Source organism: Lithobates pipiens, unplaced genomic scaffold, assembly GCF_037356315.1.
Source record: "Lithobates pipiens isolate NorthernLeopardFrog02 unplaced genomic scaffold, aLitPip1_a1.2 Scaffold_30, whole genome shotgun sequence".
Lineage (NCBI taxonomy): Eukaryota > Metazoa > Chordata > Amphibia > Anura > Ranidae > Lithobates > Lithobates pipiens.
The window spans coordinates 47,905,568-47,926,444 of record NW_027507791.1 but is presented as its reverse complement, the minus strand read 5'-3'; the positions used below and the strand labels follow the sequence as shown (position 1 = coordinate 47,926,444).

Sequence of the window (20,877 nt, the reverse complement as noted above, 5' to 3'; positions counted from 1 at the left end):
AGAAGAAAAAAAGGAACTAAGATAGAAAATGCGTAGAAGTGCAAAAACCTCGGCGCTCGCAGCTTGTAGGAGGAAGGGGGGGGGGGGGGGTTGCACTTGGATAGGACACACATAAAAGTCCACAGCAACCAAAAAAAAAAATAAAAAAAAGTTTTCCGCCTCCACAACCTGCCTGTAAAATCGCATCTCGTCCCATGCACTGTTGGTGCAGCACAGGACATTGGTGTAAGGAATACATTCAATCTTCAGGCATGTAGAAGGCACCTCAAACCCAACTGAGGTCTCTGTAGTAGTGACGCAAAAAAGACAGCAAGAAGCGAGAACAACCACTTAGCTTAATATGAGACTTATGGGAGTATTCAACGCGTTTCGTCACCTCTGTAGCGTCCCCCTTTATCAGGGCTCGCACCCTGAACCAACCATGCTACACATGTTCTTAGATTTTTATTTCTTTTTATTAACGTCATCCATTCCAGCGTGCTATCAAATCTTTTAACCTGCAACTACAAGCCCCAATGAAGGGGAAATGGTAAGCTCCACCCCCACCGAAATGCGTCAGTTTTCAGATCCAGTCAAATTTTTAGTTGCCAACGTGAGAGAGCCCAAGCGTACCAGTCCTCCTCCGTCAGGTCTTGTAGTTGCAGAATAAAAAAGAAAGAAAAAGAAACTAGGTAGCCCACTAGACCAGATAAAATGGTTAAAAAAAAAACAAATAAGGAGGAAGAGGGGGCACATAAGCTACACCAACCCAAAAAAAAAAAAAAGGGGGGGGGGGGGGGTTTTGACTCCACAACCGGCCTGTAAAATCACATCTTCACCCGTGTGCACGCAGCCCTGGTGGTGGAGCCTTGGACATTAGCGCAAGGCAGGGGCGGGCAACCTGGGGCCCTCCAGCTGTTGCAGAACTACAAGCCCCATCATGCCTCTGGGAGTCATTGTAACTTGCCAGCCTTGCAATGCCTCATGGGAAATGTAGTTCCACAACAGCTGGAGGGCCCCAGGTTGTCTCCCCCTGGTGTAAGGAGGTATCAAAAGGTATTCAAATGGCAGGTATCCAGAAGAAGGCACCTCCCTGTAAAACAGAGGTCACTGTAGTTGTGATGCAAAAAAAAGACACAGTGAGAGCACCAACTAAGTTTAAAAAGGTTGATTTTCATTTGCCAAAGCTAGAGTCATCAAAGCTCAAACGCGTTTCGTCAGCTCAGTGGTACCTCTTCATTGGCGAGCCACAAAACACGTTGGGTACCAGATCCACTTGCAGGACCTAGAGAACACACGACCTAGAGCAGCAATAAATGTACTGATTTTTTTTATTTGCCAAAGTGAGATAGTCATAGGAGTATCCAACATGTTTCGTCGGCTCATCAATCACAATACATGATCACACATGGCATAACGCGCTTCAGCATATTACAATAGTGTGAATGGATCCGAAGTTTTTTTTTTATGATTTACTCCCAAAGTGTTTTTTTTTCTTTTTAAATCAAGTCCAGTTAATTTTTAGAATCACAGGAGTATCCAACGCAGTATTCAGCAGCTAACCAGTCCCCCCTTTCATCAGGGCTTGTCTGACCCATAACCTGACCCAACCTTGCCACATATGTTCTTATATTTTCACCCATTTTATCCAGTTTAGTGTGCTACCGCGTCTTTTATTCTGCAACTGAAAGCCCCTGATGAAGGGGAACTGGTGAACTCTAAAAGTACCTGGTCCAGTTGATTTTTGTCAACATAAGAGTCACAAGGTCCACCAACACGTTTCATGGCTTACCAATCACACCTCATCAGGGCAGTTGCAGAATAAAAAATATTAGGAACCACACTGGACTGAAATGGTTAAAAATCTAATATGTGCAGCAAGGTTGATTCAGGGTCAGACAAGCTCTGGGGGGGATGGTGAGCAGCTGAAACGCGCTAGTGGCTAAAAATTTACTGGACTTAAAAATAAAAACTTTGGGAGAAAAATCCGGTAAAAAGACTTGGGACCCTTTCACACGATTGTGGTGTGTTGATGCGCCTTAGGTGGTGCGTGAACATGTGTTGTGTTAAGGCAATACACTCCAAACGAACGAGCTGCCAACGCACTACAACACACCACAAATGGCACTGCAGATTAGTACAATGCACTTCATAGGGGCGGTTCATCGTGGCGCCATTCATAATGGATCGTGCCAACACATATAACATGCGTGACTGCAACATGATACTGTGAATGGGCCCCTAACCTAACTCCCAGGCTCCCAGTGGGCTCCCCTGGAGAGGGGACATCATTGGGTCTTCTTGTGGGATCCTGGGAAAGTTGAGGATCTCTAATCCCGCGAGAACCCGTGGGATCCCGAGCTTTCCCAAGATCCTCCAATGAGGCCCGGTGATATCATCAGCAACAGGAAGTAGCCCGGAAACCTTAGGAATATAATTGGAAACCTGGTGAATATGCAGGAAAAGAATTGCTTCATTCAAAAACACAGGAGAAAAAGTTCCAGCATACATAAAAAAGGGCTGCCGCGTTTCACCCACTTAGGCTATGACTAAGGCTGAAGCGCGTCAGTGCTTTCTTGTATGCTGGAACTTTTTAGTCCATATTTTTGAAGAAAAAAATACTTTGGTTGCATATTATTCAACCGGGGTGCCAACTATATTCTTATTGGGACTGTGGACACAACCGGCTCATGGAACGCTTGAGTCAGGCACCGATGCTGACCGGTTAACACCCCCTTCAGGTCTGGATTATAGGGTACCAGGACTTTCCTGCGTTTTTTCTTTCAGATGCGCTCTCTGATGTGCCACAGCCCTTCAAAGGTGTCACAAATTATCTGCATCTTGGGGGGGGGGGGTTCATTTCGGTCTGTGAACCGCATTGTGGAGACTTTCCCTTACTTCCTGTGCCCATGATATGTCATAGAGACGGGGGAACAACAACAAAAACATTCTTGGATGTTCTATTGTTTCCCTATTCGAGTAAAACATGTGTTTCGACTGTTGTCTGTGTCCCCCATTGAAGCGATTTACATTCACTTCCTGTCCTGACAGGAAGTGGGAGAAAATCTCCCCCCTAAAACAGGGATGGAAACCTAAAGACCTGAGAAGCGCTCATACTCTTCCTTGTCCTGTGCAAAAATAGAATAAAAATGTTTTTGTCCGAAGTTGGGCTTTAATCTTCACTTCATTCCGGTGGTGTAGCCCGGATTCAACTGGGTCTATGAGTCGGGGGCCCCCTGAACCTTCAGGCCCAAGCTAAACACCAGGCAAAATTAAAACGGCACAATTTAAAGAAGTGGTGTATTCCTTTAAACCACATAGTCTCCAAACTGCGGCCCAGGGGCCGCATGTGGCCCTTTGCTTGCCGGTGTCCGATCAGATAATGTCCCCATCACATAGTGTCCAGCCTGCGCAGTACAGGGGACAAGGAGAAGCTGAACATCTCCGAAGATAAACGGCACCTGCGCACTGTGTCCAGGTTCAAGCCCCACCATCCAAGTGGACATAGAGTTAGAATATAAAAAAGTCGAGTGAAGCGAAGCCCTGCCCGAAGTGTGGCGAGTGAAGCGAGCCCACGAGGGGCTCTGTTACTATGAGCAACCCTATGTCCACTTGGATGCTGGGGCTTCAACCTGGACTCTTCGGCGATGTTCGGCTTCTCCTTGTCCCCCGTACTGCGCAAGCGCTGTGCCTGCGCAGTACGGCCCGGACACCATTCGATAGGCGGAAACTTTGTGTCAGAACACCGGCCCTTGGGGTACCATTCTCCCCACTGATATGAGACACGATTCTGCCCATTGACACCAACAATGGGGCCCTATTACTCCTAATGACACCAACAATGGGGCCCTATTACTCCTAATGACACCAACAATTGGGCCCTATTACTCCTAATGACACCAACAATGGGGCCCTATTACTCCTAATGACACCAACAATGGGGCCCTATTACTCCTAATGACACCAACAATGGGGCACTATTCCTCCTCCTATTACCAAATGTGAGCTTTACTCGCTGATGCCAGGAAAATTTCCACTCCCACTGGCCACAATACGGCTCCCCCCCCCTAAAGTTTCCGGACAATAATCTGGCCCTTTGTTTAGAAAGTTTGGAGACCCCTGCTTTAAAACCTAACAAACAAAATAGATTTAACAAGCAGGAAAAAACTCTGGATAGCCGCACACTGGAAAAAGACTTGAAATCCCATCTTTTAATTAAAACAACGTGGGTCACATCAAAACAAAATCAAAAAATCCACAGCAAAAGAATAACAGGGTACAGGAAAATTCTGACGCGTTTCACACGGTAATCGGCGCTTACTCATAGGAGACAGAGCTTCAGTCCTCGAGGATTACTTTGGAACGGTGGTTCGTCCTTTCTAAAAAACGAGATTTACATGCAGCTAGGATAAGTACCTAAATCCAAGCCCACGACTTATAAGTCCGTTGCTGCTCTTTTGTTGTCCAATCATCAATCTGGGGGGCGGAGAAGTGACACCACCGTATTGTACTTCCATTGTAAAATTGTACAACCAGATAAAAAAAAACGCAAGTGGGTAATTTGAGACTCGTACTGATGAAATGGCCTTTCACTTTCTCCATAATTTTTTTTTCTCTCTCTCTAGCTAAAACCAACTTGTCGAGAACAATAAAGTTACTTAAAAGACTTCTGACAGCCGTAGATAACGCGATCATGGAAAATATCCACCGTAGAGCTCCTTCCATCGGGTGTACATTACCACGCACTATACTGCCTGTTAAGGATTTTAGACACCTGCCCATGTGGAATCTGTCTGCTCCATGCTTGCCTGCAATGGTGGCCCTAGGGGGGTATCTATGTCACGTGACCCTGGACAGCTGTAGAAGGTGTAAAGTGCAAGAGTCGCCCCTACAGGGTCAACCAAAGCCACCCGAACTCCTCGTTGTAGCACCGAAAGCCATGCGGTTTTGTAGTTTCTACAAAGAGGAAGAAAAGTACAACTGTGGTTCCTTTTGCTGGACCCTACGTCACCATTCTGTAGCGACATAAGGGGCCAGCACAAGGGGACAAAGGAGATCAGACATCCAACTTTCCAAATGATGAAGAAACTTCAAGTCAACTTATGAAGAAACTTCAAGTCAACTTAGCCCTTCAAGTAAGCCAAGAACTGCATTACAGGTGGCAAGATAGGCATTGATTTTTTTCAAGTTCTTTGACATGTGATGGAGTCACTTTAGGGTCCCCTTTATGTGCTTTACGTACAGTGCCTTGAAAAAGTATTCATACCCTTTGAAATTTTCCACATTTTGTCATGTTACAACCAAAAACGTAAATGTAGATTGCTGGGATTGTATGTGATAGGCCAACACAAAGTGGCGCATCATTGTGTAGTGGAAGTAAAATTATAAATGGTTTTTAAAATGTTTTAGAAATAAATATGTGAAAGTGTGGGGTGCATTTGTATTCAACCCCCCCTCCTCCCCAAGTCAATACTTTGTAGGACCACCACCTTTCACTGAAATTACAGCTTGGGGAGGTCTTCTCCACCAGCTTTGCATATCTATAGAGTGAAATTTTTGCCCATTCTTCTTTGTAAAATATCTCAAGCTCTGTCATATTGGATGGAGAGCGTCTGAACAGCAATTTTCTAGTCTTGCCACAGATTCTCAGTTGGATTTAGGTCTGGACTTTGACTGGGCCATTCTAAGCCCTTGTACACACGATCGGAGATTACGACAACCAAATCCGTCGGATTTTGTCCGAAACGGTTGTATACACACGGTCGGACGAAGTTGTCGGGAAATCCGATCGTTCAGAACGCGATGACGTTATTTCGTTACGACGGGACTACGTTCAGGTTAGTAGCCAATAGCTTTGATGTAGGAATTTGATCTGAGCACGTGTGGCACTTTGTCCGATCGGAATTCTCTACACATGATCGGAGTATGTCCGATCGGAGCAGTTTGTCGGAAAATATTTCCGGCAAGTTGGAAAATTTGGTCCAACGGATATTCCGACGGAAACAGTCCGATGCAGACCACACACAGTCGGAATATCCGACAAAACGCTCCGATCGGAAACATTCCGACGGAATCTCCGACCGTGTGTACAAGGGCTAACACATGATCTTCAGGGATCTTCAAACTACGGCCCTCCAGCTGTTGAGGAACTACACGTCCGCATGAGGCATTTTAAAACTCAACATTCACAGACATGACTAGGCATGATGGGAATTGTAGTTCGTAAACTGGAGGGCCGTAGTTGAAAACCTCTAATCTAAATCATTCCATTGTAGCTCTGGCTGTATGTTTAGGGTCGTTGTCCTGCTGGAAGATGAACCTCCACCCCAGTCTCAAGTCTTTTGCAGGCTCTAATGCCGCGTACACACGACCGGACTTTGACGGACTTGGTCCGGCGGACAATCCGCCGGACTTTTAAACGAACGGACTTGGCCACACACAATCACTTCAAAAGTCCTAAGGATTTGAACGTGATGACGTAGAATAAGGAAGTTCATACCCAGTAGCCAATAGCTGCCCTAGTGTCGGTTTTAGTCCGTCGGACTAGCACACAGACGACCAAATTTTTCGACTGGACTCGAGTCAGTCGGAAAGATTTGAAACAAGTTTTATTTCTAGGTCTGCTGGACTTTTGGGAAGAAAGGGTCCGCTGGAGCCCACACACGATCGAATTGTCCGATGGATTCCAGTCCACCGGACCAAGTCCGTTGAAAAGTCAGGTTGTGTGTATGCGGCATAACAGGTTTTCTTCTAAGATTGCCCTGTATTTGGTTCCATCCATCTTCCCATCAACTCTGACAAGCTTCCATGTGCTTGCTGAAGAAAAGCATCCTCACAACAGGATGCTGCCCCCACCATGTTTCACAGTGGGGATGGCGTGTTCACAAATGTCTAAATCATAATTTCATGGTATAGTATTAACAGTACCCTCCTTTACTGGAAACACCAGAGCATAATAATTTGGAGGAGGTCCACAAAATTTTCAACCATATATCATGTGTGCATTTTTCCATGAACCTGCTTACAAAATTCCTTCACCCCTTAAAATGCACCCCAAAAGAGCATGATAAATACATCGCAATACATGAAAACTTACTTCTAAAAGGAACATTAAAATATATTGAAAGCCAAGTATTTGTTGTTTAGTTTGGATACAGTAGGGAAGGGTTTTTTTTTTTTTGGGGGCCATCTGCATCTTATTAGGGAGATTTCTCATCACTTCCTTCACAGGCACATGTGGTGGGCAGCAGTCCCTAGTTTGATTCTGTAGACTCAACAGAAAGTGAGAGGACATCTTTACAATGTGAGGGAAATCCCCTCTTAAGTCTACTATACATCATCAGAAAATCAAACAAAAAATACCGCTTTTCGAAGTGATTGTACGATAATCTGATCATTAGTACACAGCATTCGAGAGCCGATAAGGACAATTCATGCTAAATTATCCAAAAACAGACAAACACGAAAATGTTTCTCGTACCATACCGGAAAGTACGATATTTATTCAGTACAGTATTCATCTAAAAAATATAAATAAATAAATAAATCAGAAGACCAAGACTGTTCATGCTCAGAAACAACAGAATATATTACCATACAATACAACACATTACATCACCAGAGTTTCTTAACTTATGGTAAATAGCCTCTTCATTTTCGATACAAGACTAGCATGCAAGAAAAAAAAAAAAATGGACGATCATTCGTCCGATATTCTAATCGCGTGTACGAGTCTTTAGACAGTTGGCAGAGGAACAAGGGTCTCCCATTGGGAGATGCCTTCTCTATTCCTGTTCTGAGGGCAACTCAAAAAAAAAAAAAAAACGTGGATTCCCAGTGATATTGGTGATCAAGGAAAGACTGAATCTCCCTAAGCCCCTGTACACACGGTCGGAGATTTCGACAACCAAATCCGTCGGATTTTGTCCAAAACTGTTGCATACACACGGTCGGACAAAGTTGTCGAAAAATCCGATCATTCAGAACGTGATGACGTAATTTCGTTACGATGGGACTACGTTCAGGCTAGTAGCCAATAGCTTTGATGTAGGAATTTGATCTGAGCATGCGTGGCACTTTGTCCGATCGGAATTCTCTCATGATCGGAGTATGTCCTATCGGACCGGTTTGTCGGAAAATATTTCCAACAAGTTGGAAAATTGGGTCCGACGGATATTCCGACTGAAACAGTCCGATGCATACCACACACAGTCGGATTATCCGACAAACCGGTCCGATAGGACACATTCCGACGGAATCTCCGACCGTGTGTACAAGGGCTAATGGGGGACAGAAACAGCAATAAAAACCTGACAGTGGTTCTAACCCTTCACCACTCTAGCCAACTCTAACAAAAAGTTGGCCTTTAGTTATCCTTTCAGAACAAAAGGCTTTATTCATACACAGAAGTGTCAACTGGCCACCAAAAGAAAAACCAGATGTGTGGAAAAAGTTGTTAAATAAAATGTCTCCGTGAACATGGCTCTGCACTTTTATCAGCATGCAATCCTTCACAAGTACAACTGCAAACCCCCAAACAGTCAAATTTCACTTCCCTCACCAAAGCCACAGGTCCAACACTCTGAACACGTGTGTGTATGACAACGAGACAAACAGCGCTTTAGAAGGCTCGAGTATACAAAAGTAAAAAAAAAAAAAAAAAAAAAAAAAGGTACAAAAGGGGGTTACAATTTGCCCCGAAACAGGATATCAAAGCGTTAAAGAGCGACCTCCAGACAAGAGTTTTAATCACCGATTAGCACACACACAACGTCTATTTCTTTCAATTTTGGGTAACATGGTTTGAGGCCCTATCAGCCTTTTTTGCACCAGCAACGTAAAAACACTCTTTCAGCACCGAGGGCAAAATGTCGATTCAACAAACGCTTTCCTTGAAGCTCTGGAATACAAATTTTCAAAAATTGGAATTTATCCGTGACTAACTTAGCAAAATTCTTGTCATTCGGAAATGTTGGCTCGCGATAATTAATTAGGTACACATGTAAAGATCGTAATAGGCGCAAGAAAATGAAAAAGTAACTTTTTACGATCAGGCTAAAGTACAATTAAAAAAAAGAATAAGTAGAACATGTAGATGTAAAACAGGGGTGGAGAAATGAGCATGGAATTCAAGCACGAGTATGTCCAATCTAGAAGCAAGCAAGATTTATTTTTTTATTTTTTAGGTGCCAGCTCCATTGAAAACACTAGATGAAAAAAAACGAAATTTGTCGGCACAAACTGTAATTTTTAAGGAGCATTGGCTATCTGATTCCTGGAATTTGTCCAGCCCTGATGTAAAGGTATCTAATACACTAAGTAAACAGAGAGAGGAAAGCTTGCCAAAGTAACCAATTCTGACCACACGCTCAGGCTGAAGGCAATTTCAACCACCTTAAACCTGGATTTTCGACAAGCGGAACCCAACTTATGGCTGCTTGGTGGTGGTTGAAATTGCGTGTAGACAGCAATACAGTCCCAATCTGGTGGAAGTTGTAATCAAGAAGCAGGTACTAAAGACATAAAAATTTTGCCCAAATTTGCTTAAAAATTGATCTTTGCTTGCCTTTATCTGGCCCTTGGGGCTATATTTCTTCCACCGATATCCCGAGGCACTATTCCTTCCACTGACACCAAAAGATGAGGCACTAATTCCTCCCACTGACACCAATGATGTTATTTTTGACCACCAAGCCTATGGCATTGTTTACTCCCACCGATGCCAGGGAATTTTCTACTCCTACTGACCACAGTCTGGCCCCCCCTAAAGTTTGGTGGGCAGTAAACTGGCCCTTTGTTTCAAAAATTTGGAGACCCCTGCTCTACAAGACTGAGTCAGGAACCACAAGTTCAACACACCACAAATGCTATAACTACATCGCAAACAAAAATATTCCAACCCATCTATCAATTTCTCCCCTGTTCAACCCAAATAAAGTTGATAGATAGGATTGGAATACCCAAAACTGAGAAGGTTGAAACTTGTACGATGACCTTTAAAAATCTATTACACTTAATATAAAAACGATACAAGAAACTGACCTCATCGTGGTCCACACACAGAATATCCACAAATGATGCAACATACTTGAGTGTCCACCAAAAATTAGGGGGTGCAGTGATTAACAGCCAAGGACAGTATTCTGGAAGTCGACCACCGTGACCATGCCCAGTGTTCTTAAAGGCATTCCTGTCTTTCCATAGGTACCATAATGTTCCCAACATAGGAAAATAATTGTAATTCATCACAGATGAGAAAAGTAGAACCTTTTCTTTTAAGCAATAAATCCGTAATTTTGGTTACACTCATCTTGAATCGCAGTGATCAACAGCCAAGGCCAGTGTCCTGGAAGTCCACCAATGTGACCATGCCCAATGTTCTTAAAAACATTCCCGTCTTTCCATGGGTACCCCAACGTACCCAACATAGAAAAATAACTGTAATTCATCACAGATGAGAAAAGTATGACTTATCTTTTATGTGATATACTCATATTTTGGTTACGCTCTTGAATCGCACACATATTAAAGATGTCCATGTACAATCTTTTCCATCAGCCTCTGGATTTTAATTGGTCAGAAGACATAATTTGACATTTCCATACACTGCCCAAAACAAAAATGTTCAACAACCATTCCTCCAAGATGAGTGGTCTAATCCTCATGGTGGAAAATGCTTTGGCCTTGCAGTGTTTTGCGTGTCTGGGTTCAGTTCCCATGGAGTATATACGTTTTCCCTGCCTTTGAGCAAGTTTACATTTACAATCCAAAAACATTTTAGTGGGTTAATCCCTCTAAACTAATGGCAGCTTGTATTTGACTAGTTATAGAAGGGATATTAGATTGTAAGCCCTTTTAGGGCAGGAAATTACGAGTATGGTTCTGCGTTTTCGGTGAAGAGGTAGATAGCCAAGTGACTAAAACAAAATATTGTACCAAACCTGTGCTAAAAGTTTTCCTGATTATCTAACTCACACACCATTAAAAAAGTACATATCTGCCTACTACTACCGCCACTTTGGTACAAAACAGGCCAAAAACTGACCAGTTTCAAGCATGCACTACTCCTACGAATGCCCCAGTGGTTCTTAAAACGTAGATCTAAGGATAGGCCTGAACAATCTGGGCACAGCGATCACAAAAAGGACCAAACATTTTGGATAAAACACTGACGGGACTACTTAGGGAACATTTGTTTACTCAACGTTCCCCCAACTTGGACCAATCCAATAAATACCCGTAAAAAGTTGTAAGAACCCCATTTGAGGATCGGCGCTGGAAAGAGAGGAGTTAAAACTTTGCAGATTGCGTGAAGTTGAGGATCTGGAGGGGATTATAAACAAGCCCTTCTGTCTATGAGCCTTTTCCTCCACGGCCTGCTCCCGGAACTGTTCCGTGGCGGCGCCGGGAGGAAAGGAAAGGGAGGGGGGGCATACTTAAAACCGTACCGGGTAACCCGGAGGGGATAAGCCGAGCAGCTCTACCAAGCTTCCTTCGGCCAGATTAGGTGCCTGTACTGTATACCATAAGCCATGCCTTATAAGGAGCTCATGTGAAATCTTTTCAGCGCTGCTGACGGCAAGACCCTTGTAGCCTACCGACGTTACTCGGCCTTACGAGGGGGTGGGGGGGGGAGAAGAGCAAAGCAGAAGGTACTTACAGCGGACGGGGGAGACTGGCAGAGACTGTCCTTTATCGGCCCCTCTTCCTTCGAGAAGTGCCCCAGAGACGCCAGAGAGTGGAGGTGGGTGGAGGGGCCCCTGTGTTGGCTGACCGCTGGCCTTCTCTCCGGTTGCCACAGGACCAGAAAACAACTGTCCTCAGTCTGTCAACTAAGCAGCATGGAAGATATCCCCCCTCCTCCTCCTCACAACACGCAGGCTTGTCCTGAGTGACAGAGGGGACGTCTGCCGTCAGCGGGTAAAGGCCAGTGACAGATGTAAGGAGGGGAGGGGGCTAGTTGTGTGTGAGTGCGAGGAGGGTATGCTTTGAGGGGGAGGGAGGAAGGCCTCCTGCCTAAAAAACAGCTGTTGAAAGAAAGCCGCTGACTCGATTTCCTCTTCAGTGTGACTTTAAACTGGTCCCACCTCCCCCAAATTCCACAGTAGCAAAACTGTAAGGGTATCGACGCGCATACACGCACGGATTAGCGATTTCAATTCGTTTGGGTAATAATCGCACTGTGTATGAGTGCAAAGATCAGATGGGCTGGATGGATTTTTTTTTTTTGCATCATTTGTTGCAAAAAGGGCAGCCAGCGACGGATGACAAAAGCGGGCAAATTTGGTATACGGGAAAAACTCACTCGTGGGGAGGGTGCCATGTCGTGAACGGGACCGGGACAGTATAATAAACTGAACAGATTAAAGAACCCATTCACATGATATTGATTTATGTGTGCTACGACGCATGATCACAGCATGCTAAAAGCACAGAATAATATTTATAGTCGCATCCGTGCGCTTAATTTATGTTTGTTGCATTCTATTAGAGCGCACAGTGCTGCATCTTTGCTTGCTGCGTTCCACTGGAGAGCACAGTGTTGCATTTTTGCTTGCTGCATTCCACTGGCGCGCACTGTATTGCAAATTTGCTTGTGGCATTCCACTGGAGCGCACTGTGTTGCATTTTTGCTTGCTGCGTTCTTTTAGAGCGCACTGTGTTGCACTTTTGCTTGCTGCGTTTTATTAGAGCGCACTGTGTTGCACGTTTGCTTGCTGTGTTCTATTAGAGCGCACTGTGTTGCACTTTTGCTTGCTGTGTTCTATTAGAGCGCACTGTGTTGCACTTTTGCTTGCTGCGTTCTATTAGAGCGCACTGTGTTGCACTTTTGCTTGCTGCGTTCTATTAGAGCGCACTGTGTTGCACTTTTGCTTGCTGCGTCCTATTAGAGCGCACTGTGTTGCACTTTTGCTTGCTGCGTTCTATTAGAGCGCACTGTGTTGCACTTTTGCTTGCTGCGTTCTATTAGAGCGCACCGTGTTGCACTTGCGCTTGTTGTGTTCCATTGGAGTGCACCGTGTTGCATTTCTGCTTGCTGTGTTCCATTGGAGCGCACTGTGTTGCATTTTTGCTTGCTGCGTTCCACTGAAGCGCACGGTGTTGCGTTTTTGTTTGCTGCATCTTTTGGTAAAAATATGAACGTTCAATTATAGCCAATGGCAACTCATGGAAAAGGAACTATGCCTTGTATTCTGTGTATTTTTTAAATCATACGTTGATATTTCCTATGTGCCCGCAGGAAGAAAACGCATGTAAACCGCATCTTGAAATGCAATATACGATTTAAAGTAATGCATTAAAAATGCACTTTAAAAAAAAAACTCATTATGTGCTTTGTGGAAAAGGTGTGTGTGTTTTATAACTCAAATGGGTTGAACGGGCCCATATTCAGTAAAACGGGCAAAGACCAAAGTGCTAAGGGCCCATTCACACCCTTACATTTTGATTGGGATTAGAATGCACCTCAACGCATTCAAACAAGGTCCCATTTTGTCCTGTTCAGCGTTAAAAGCAGACAAAATCAGTACCAGGATTTTTCTCAGACCTGCCAAAGAAATTTGAACCTGATTAGTGATAAGAAGTTCCGGCAGTGTGTTCTCCAAGCAACCCTGTGAGGTGCTCTCTGGATTCTTGCTGCAGTGGATTACAAGCAACTCACACAAAAGTGCATCTCTGGGCAAAACGCTTCATTTTGGCTTCGAACAGAATAGGGAAGGGATGGACCCTCTGTCAAGTTTTTTTTAGTTTTTTTTTTCCTATTGGTGTCCCTATTGGTTGGAGGTTGACCACTCTAGTTGAACTCTTGACCATGGCCACCGAAAAAGAAAAAGATGGGGAAATCCAGAATTTTGAGTTTTTCCCCAGAACAAGAGGCAAGAGGGAATCTTCAGATGGGAACACCTGTCCAAAGATGGCTATCAACCAGTTGACTTCTAAATGAAAATTATACAAAAATTTGTACGAAAATTATACAAAAATTTGTACGAAAATTATACAAAAATTTGTACGAAAATTATACAAAAATTTGTACGAAAATTATACAAAAATTTGTACGAAAATTCTCTGTACGTTTGATGGTTAGGCAAACATTCGCATTTGGTTTCCCCAAATTTTCTCATCACTGCGGTCAAAAGCGAATGTCGATTTGACTCCACCAAGGATTAGAAAATGATATGAACCTTCCTAAACACGGAAGACTGCTTACGAAATTCTACTAGTGTATAGCAGCTTAGAGGAGGAATACCTCTGACTTTGGGAGAATTTATTTAAGTGCCTGTTGCGTCCATAAAAAAGAAAAAGTGAAGGGAAATTTCTCCCCATAGAATGCAAAAAAATTAACCTGGTCAGAGGTTTTCACCCTTCCTACTCTACCCGGAACTATACAAAAATGTTTTGTCTATACATAGACTTTGAAGTCAACTCTCACTTAGGTAAAGTTCGGGGAAGCCATATTGCTCCGCCCCCAAAAACGTTCTTTAAAAATGATAAAATATAAAAATGTAAAAAAAAGCTTTAAGAAAAAGTTTTCTAGATTGCCAAAACTTTATTTTGTTAGGGGGAGGTGTGAATGTTCACCCTTCTCCAGGGCCCCTGGTGGGTTTATGGTTCTTGATGGCTCTTCAGCTGTCTGCATTGTCACTCGCTGTCACCAGGAGGACGACATGTGTAATGATCAGATGCCAGCTGAAGGTGCTCTCCTCTGTCCAGCCAGTCACCAGCCTCATCATCAGCCTACTAGGCGGGTGGGGTGAGGGGGCAAGCACGGTGTCATAAGCGATCATATATCTTTTCTGGGATAGTCATGCTTTAAAAGGAGAACACAGACCATTATTAAATAATGTGACCACGAGAAAGTAACTGCAGTGCGGTCAAGTGCTCATCATAACATGGCCAACATGGTGGCTTAGTGGTTGGCACTTGCAGCACTGGGATCCCCGGTTAGAATTCTTTCCAGGGCACTACCTGCATGGAGTTTGCATGTTCTCCCTGGGTTTCCACCGGTTAGTCCAGTTCCCTTTGACAACATCAAGATTGGCCCTAGTATGGGAGATAGGTTGTAAGCTCCTCAAGGGCAATCAGAAAGGGCGTCTCAACTATACATAGAACTCTCAAGTTGGGTGACCCCCATCCCTCGTTGGGTGACCCCATCCCTCATTGGGTGACCCTCATCTCTCCAGTTTTGTAGAACGCTGCCGACTCCAAGCCACTTGGCCCAATTAAAGACCTCTTATCTACTGGTGAAGGATCTGGATCTGCATTGTGTATCATGGCCGAGAACGTAGAGGAGAGCCTCAACAAAAGCAATTTTGATCAGGTTGGTCGTTCTATCCTTGACCGTTGTCACATCACGCCAAAACACGCTTTTAAAATATCACACGAAGCTCATCGCCCCAAAAAGGCGAAGTGGCCTCTTTTGGGTGACAAATACATGAGGGCAGCCCATTGAAGCGTGCGACACGGGGAATCGCGTGTAAAAACGCCCACACAAAAAAATTGTGAAGGTGGAATGCGAGTTCCTTCTCCGCGAAGTGTGAATGAGGGCCTTAGGAACTCTAAAAGGCTGCCGTCACATTATAGCATTTTGTGAACACACGCATAGGCGCACCGCCATGCCACATGCATAAGGCAGCCCCATTCATTTTAATGAGCGGCAAACTTGGCAAAGCAGTTCATGCACCCTTTTGAGCTTCTAGTGGTTTTTAGGTGGGTATTTTTTCCAGGGGAAAAAAAAATGGGTCTTGCCAAGCTTGGGGCCTCATTAACAATAGCGCAAGCGCGTCATGTGTTTTTTTCTACCATTTTGCGCACATTCATAAAACGCTATTGTGTGAATGCAGCCTAATGCCTCGTACACACGACCGGACTTTCCCCCCAACAAAACCGTGGAAGGTTGTTGGCTCCAACTTGTCTTGCATACACACGGTCACACAAATGTTGGCCAACAATTACGAACTTGGGAACGTGCAAGCCGAGAGAAAGTGAGTTCACTTGGGCTCCTTCTGCTTGATTCCGAGCATGCGTGAACATTTGTGCGAAGGACTTGTGTACGCACGGTCGGAAAGTCCGACCAACAAAGTTTTGTTGGTGGAAGATTTGAGAACCTGCTAGCCAACATTTGTTGGCGGAAAGTCTGACAGCAAATGTTCGATGGAGCGTACACACGGTCGGGACTTTCAGCCAACAAGCTCACATCCAACATTTCCCCATCAGAAAATCTGTCTGTGTGCATAACAGTATTACGTCCTGGTTGGTTGGTCACTTCCTGTTGAGTCTACACGTACAGGAAGAAGTGAAATTCTATCCAATGGTGTCACAACAGTAAGGTGAAGACCCTCTCATCACTCTTCTGAATGGAAGGTTTTGCTGTTTGTGTATGTTGAGATTGCCCCTCATTTCCTGTCCTGGTGATAAGAGACAGGAAGTGAGGGGAAAGCTTCCTAATGGGATAATGGATAAAAAAAAAAAAAAAACTGACAGCCCTTTATATTTTTCCCCACTCAATGCAGGAAAAAGAATTAGGACTTAAAGTAGATGTAAATGCAGTCACTAAAATCTGAAATAATCCCAGATGATCAATGATGAACCCTCTTCAGACACTTCCTGTTATAGGGTGACCACGCGTTGTCCCTTGCTCTTCTGGGTTGTCACTCTCTCACGCAGCCCCGTGATGGAGACTGACTACAAGCGTGGGTTTCAATGCATATTATGCAAAGATGGTCATCGTTCAGATACTTCCATTTACGGGGTAACAACGCTCTGCCCATGACCGCCAACTGCTCTCTTGCGTTGTCGCTCTCTTTGATGAAGACTAGAAGTGGCCAAGAAGTGGTCACCATCAGAAAATGCTAGGCAGTCATCACTGCAGTGCAAAAAAAAACACAAAGTTGCAGCAAAGAGGCTCCAGGAGATCAGCAGCACCAAGATGGTTTAGAATACACAGGGCTTTAGCAAAGTAAATATCCTTCAGTTTGGGTTTACATCTACTGTGAAGCCAGCCAGGGATGCAAGGTGGTGGATGGATCTGAAAGCTTTGACTGCGAAAAGAGCTCGAGTTTCGGTGCGTTGCGTTACAAAAAATCAAAGGGTCACATCCCATTTTCAGTGCGTTGGGATGCCTTGGTAGATGCCTTCATCTCAATGGGCTGCCTTTAGCAAAATTAACCCATGGAAATGAAGAATATGGACCCCAAGCCATGGAAATGAAGCATATGGACCCCAAGCCATGGAAATGAAGCATATGGACCCCAAGCCATGGAAATGAAGCATATGGACCCCAAGCCATGGAAATGAAGAATATGGACCCCAAGCCATGGAAATGAAGAATATGGACCCCAAGCCATGGAAATGAAGAATATGGACCCCAAGCCATGGAAATGAAGCATATGGACCCCAAGCCATGGAAATGAAGCATATGGACCCCAAGCCATGGAAATGAAGAATATGGACCCCAAGCCATGGAAATGAAGAATATGGACCCCAAGCCATGGAAATGAAGAATATGGACCCCAAGCCATGGAAATGAAGCATATGGACCCCAAGCCATGGAAATGAAGCATATGGACCCCAAGCCATGGAAATGAAGAATATGGACCCCAAGCCATGGAAATGAAGAATATGGACCCCAAGCCATGGAAATGAAGAATATGGACCCCAAGCCATGGAAATGAAGCATATGGACCCCAAGCCATGGAAATGAAGAATATGGACCCCAAGCCATGGAAATGAAGCATATGGACCCCAAGCCATGGAAATGAAGCATATGGACCCCAAGCCATGGAAACGAAGCATATGGACCCCAAGACATGGAAACGAAGCATATGGACCCCAAGCCATGGAAATGAAGAATATGGACCCCAAGCCATGGAAATGAAGAATATGGACCCCAAGCCATGGAAATTAAGCATATGGATCCCAAGCCATGGAAATAAAGCATATGGACCCCAAGCCATGGAAATTAAGCATATGGACCCCAAGGCCTCTAATGGTGGCCCCTACACACTACAATTTTGTTATCCAATTGATCAGAAGTATCGCATCCACAAATTAAATAATAAAATACCTAAATAACTTCCCTTCTGATCAATTTTGATCGGACACAATCAAACTATTGATTCACCAGGTGAGAAAACGATCATTGGCATTGTAACGATTGGAGCACATGAATACAATCGTATTTTTGATCAGATTATGAGATTGCACAGGGATCAATCAATAAGTTCTGATCACAACTAATCGTATCTCAGCCATCAATCTAAATCCAATTCCCAAACCCCTCCATGTGTGCGTCATATCGAGCAAGTGGGTTGTTGACTATAGCTTTATTATTTTTTAAGAGAACAATCGAAAAATAAATCATTTTTCCAAGTATGGCCACCATTAGACCATGGACAATCCAACAACTGGTACACTTATCTTCTCCAATGGCAGTGGTCTCCAAACTGCGGCCCTTTCCTTGCTTTTATCCCTCTTGGGGCAATATTTCCTCCTCTGACACCAATGATGGGGCATAATTCCTCCCAATGCCACCAACGATGGTGTCACCGAGAGGAATTGTGCCCCATTGTTGGTGGCATTGGGAGGAATTATGCCCCATCATTGCTGTCAGTGAGAGGAATTGTGTACCAACGGGGCACAATTCCTCTCACTGAAACCAATGATGGGGCACAATTCCTCCCAGTGACACCATCTATGGGGCACGATTCTTCACACCAAATGACAGCAATGATGGGGCCCAATTCCTCACTGACAACAAATTTTGGGCATTGATTACCATCACTGATGTCGAGAAATGTTCTACTTCCAATGGCCACAATCCAGCCCTCCTAAAGTCTGAAGGACAGTAAACAGGCCCTTTGTTTAGAAAGTTTGGAGACTTCTGTCCTACGGTATTGCTCCCTTGCTGGCCGAACCTGAAAGATATCCTTAGACTGCTGCTCTATCGCTATTGAGGCTAAAGTTGAGCCAAGTTCCCTGAGAATTCGTGGGTGTAAGTCATCTGGACCTGGCGTTTTTTATTAAAAAGGAGAAGTTCACCTTTTAACAAAAAATAATAAACGCCCCTTTCGAATTTTCTCAGAACTGCAGTTGAAATTGAATGCGCAAGTTCCCCAAGAACTCATGGGTGTAAAGACCTGGTGATTTGCACATGTTAAAGCGGAACTACACCCTCCAATATCTTACAGCCAAGGGGGCTGCCATCTTGTGTTTCTCTCCTCTCTCTTGCACCTGGTTCCATTACGGGTGAGGGAGCAGAAGATGAATTAGGATGGCTTGCACCCATGAGTTCTTAGGGAGCTTAGGCGTTCAACTTCAACTGCAGTTCCGAGAGAATTTGAAGAGGCAGAACTGAAATTTTTTTCTCAAACTAATTTACCGTATATCTAATTGATCTCCAGCTCCCTTGCTAGCAATGGATCCAGGTGCAAAAGAGAGGAAAGAAACACAAGATTGAAGTCTCCTTGGCTGTAAGTTATTAGAGGGTTTAGATCTGCTTTAATGTATGCAAATCTCCAGGTCCAGATGGCATACACCCCCGAGTTCTTAGGGAACTTAGTTCAATTTCAACTGTAGTAATGATATATTAAAATTTGAGAAAAATTTTCAAGTCTGCCCCTTCAAATTCTCTCAGAATGCAGTTGAAGTTGAATGCCTAAGCTCCCTAAGAACTCCTGGTGTAAGCCATCTGGACCTGGTGATTTGTGTTTATTAAAAAGGAGAAGTTCACCTTTTAACAAAAAATAATAAATGCACATTGAGAGGAAAGAAAAACACAAGATGGAAGCTTCTTTGGCTGCAAGTTATTGGAGGGTTTAGATCTGCTTTAAATATGCAAATCGCCAGTTCCAGATGGCTTACACCCAGGAGTTCTTAAGGAACTTAGTTCAATTTCAACTGTAGTACTGAGAAATTAAAATGAGAAAAATTTTCAAGTCTGCCCCTTCAAATTCTCTCGGAATGCAGTTGAAGTTGAATGCCTAAGCTCCCTAAGAACTCCTGGATGTAAGCCACCTGGACCTGGTGATTTGGATTTATTAAAAAGGAGACGTTCACCTTTTAACAAAAAATAATAAATGCACACTGGAGAGGAAAAAAACACAAGATGGAAGCTTCTTTGGCTGCAAGTTATTGGAGGGTTTAAATCTCCTTTACATGTACGCAAATCGCCAGGTCCAGATGGCTTACACCCACGAGTTCTTAAGGAACTTAGTTCAATTTCCACTGCAGTCGAAATAAATTGAAAGGCACCAAAACGATTAGAAAACCGAATAAACGTTCTTGCAAACGAAAAATGTCAAAACACAAAATCTACAACAGTAGAGCCGGCTCAAGAATCACATGACCACCATTAGGAAGATTTTGTTATCAAACCCCCCTCTCTTGCTTATCTTTATAATGGAGGGGAAACGGCCCCCCACTCTGAGCCTGGAGGTCATCTAATGCAAACAGCTTAAAGGGCCACTTGCTGTCCTGATAATGTGTACAATGACCAGCTCTACCGATGAGGACTGATAAGGACAGGGACACCACAACATGGAGGACTGATAAGGCCGCCGACACCGCCACTGGACAGAAGTGTGAAGGCAGTGATCAGTCACAGAGCCATGGGAAGGTGGCTTTGAGGTAGGGCCACATTAAAAAGGCCTGTTGACATGCATTTGCGCCGCTATGCATTTTTTGGGCCTCATTTATTAGGGGCGTGCCGCTCTATACCCCCCCCCCCCCGTGCGATAGGCCGTCATTCAGCCACTCAGGGAGTTCTGATCTGTGCACTGGACCCGCACAAATCGGGATACGCGTGAAGGTCTGTGTAAGGCCTGGTGCACACCTATGCGTTTTTTTGCAACTCCGCCCCCCCCAGAAATGCACTACAGTCTAACATGGTTTCCTATGGGATCT

The 20,877-nt window shown here is 44.3% G+C and overlaps 1 protein-coding gene across 8 annotated transcripts in view; it reads right to left on the bottom strand.

Moving 5' to 3' along the window:
- The window catches only part of MEF2D (myocyte enhancer factor 2D), a 290,869-nt gene that overhangs the window by 154,158 nt on the left and 115,834 nt on the right, over window positions 1-20,877 (bottom strand). The window contains exon 1 of one of the 8 annotated variants that reach the window (XM_077464179.1): window positions 11,639-11,918. The exons of the other annotated variants lie outside the window; for them this stretch is intronic. The gene's annotated coding sequence lies outside the window, so the exon portion shown is untranslated. Of the gene's footprint in view, window positions 1-11,638; window positions 11,919-20,877 lie in introns of those variants that run through there. 8 annotated transcript variants of the gene reach the window in all.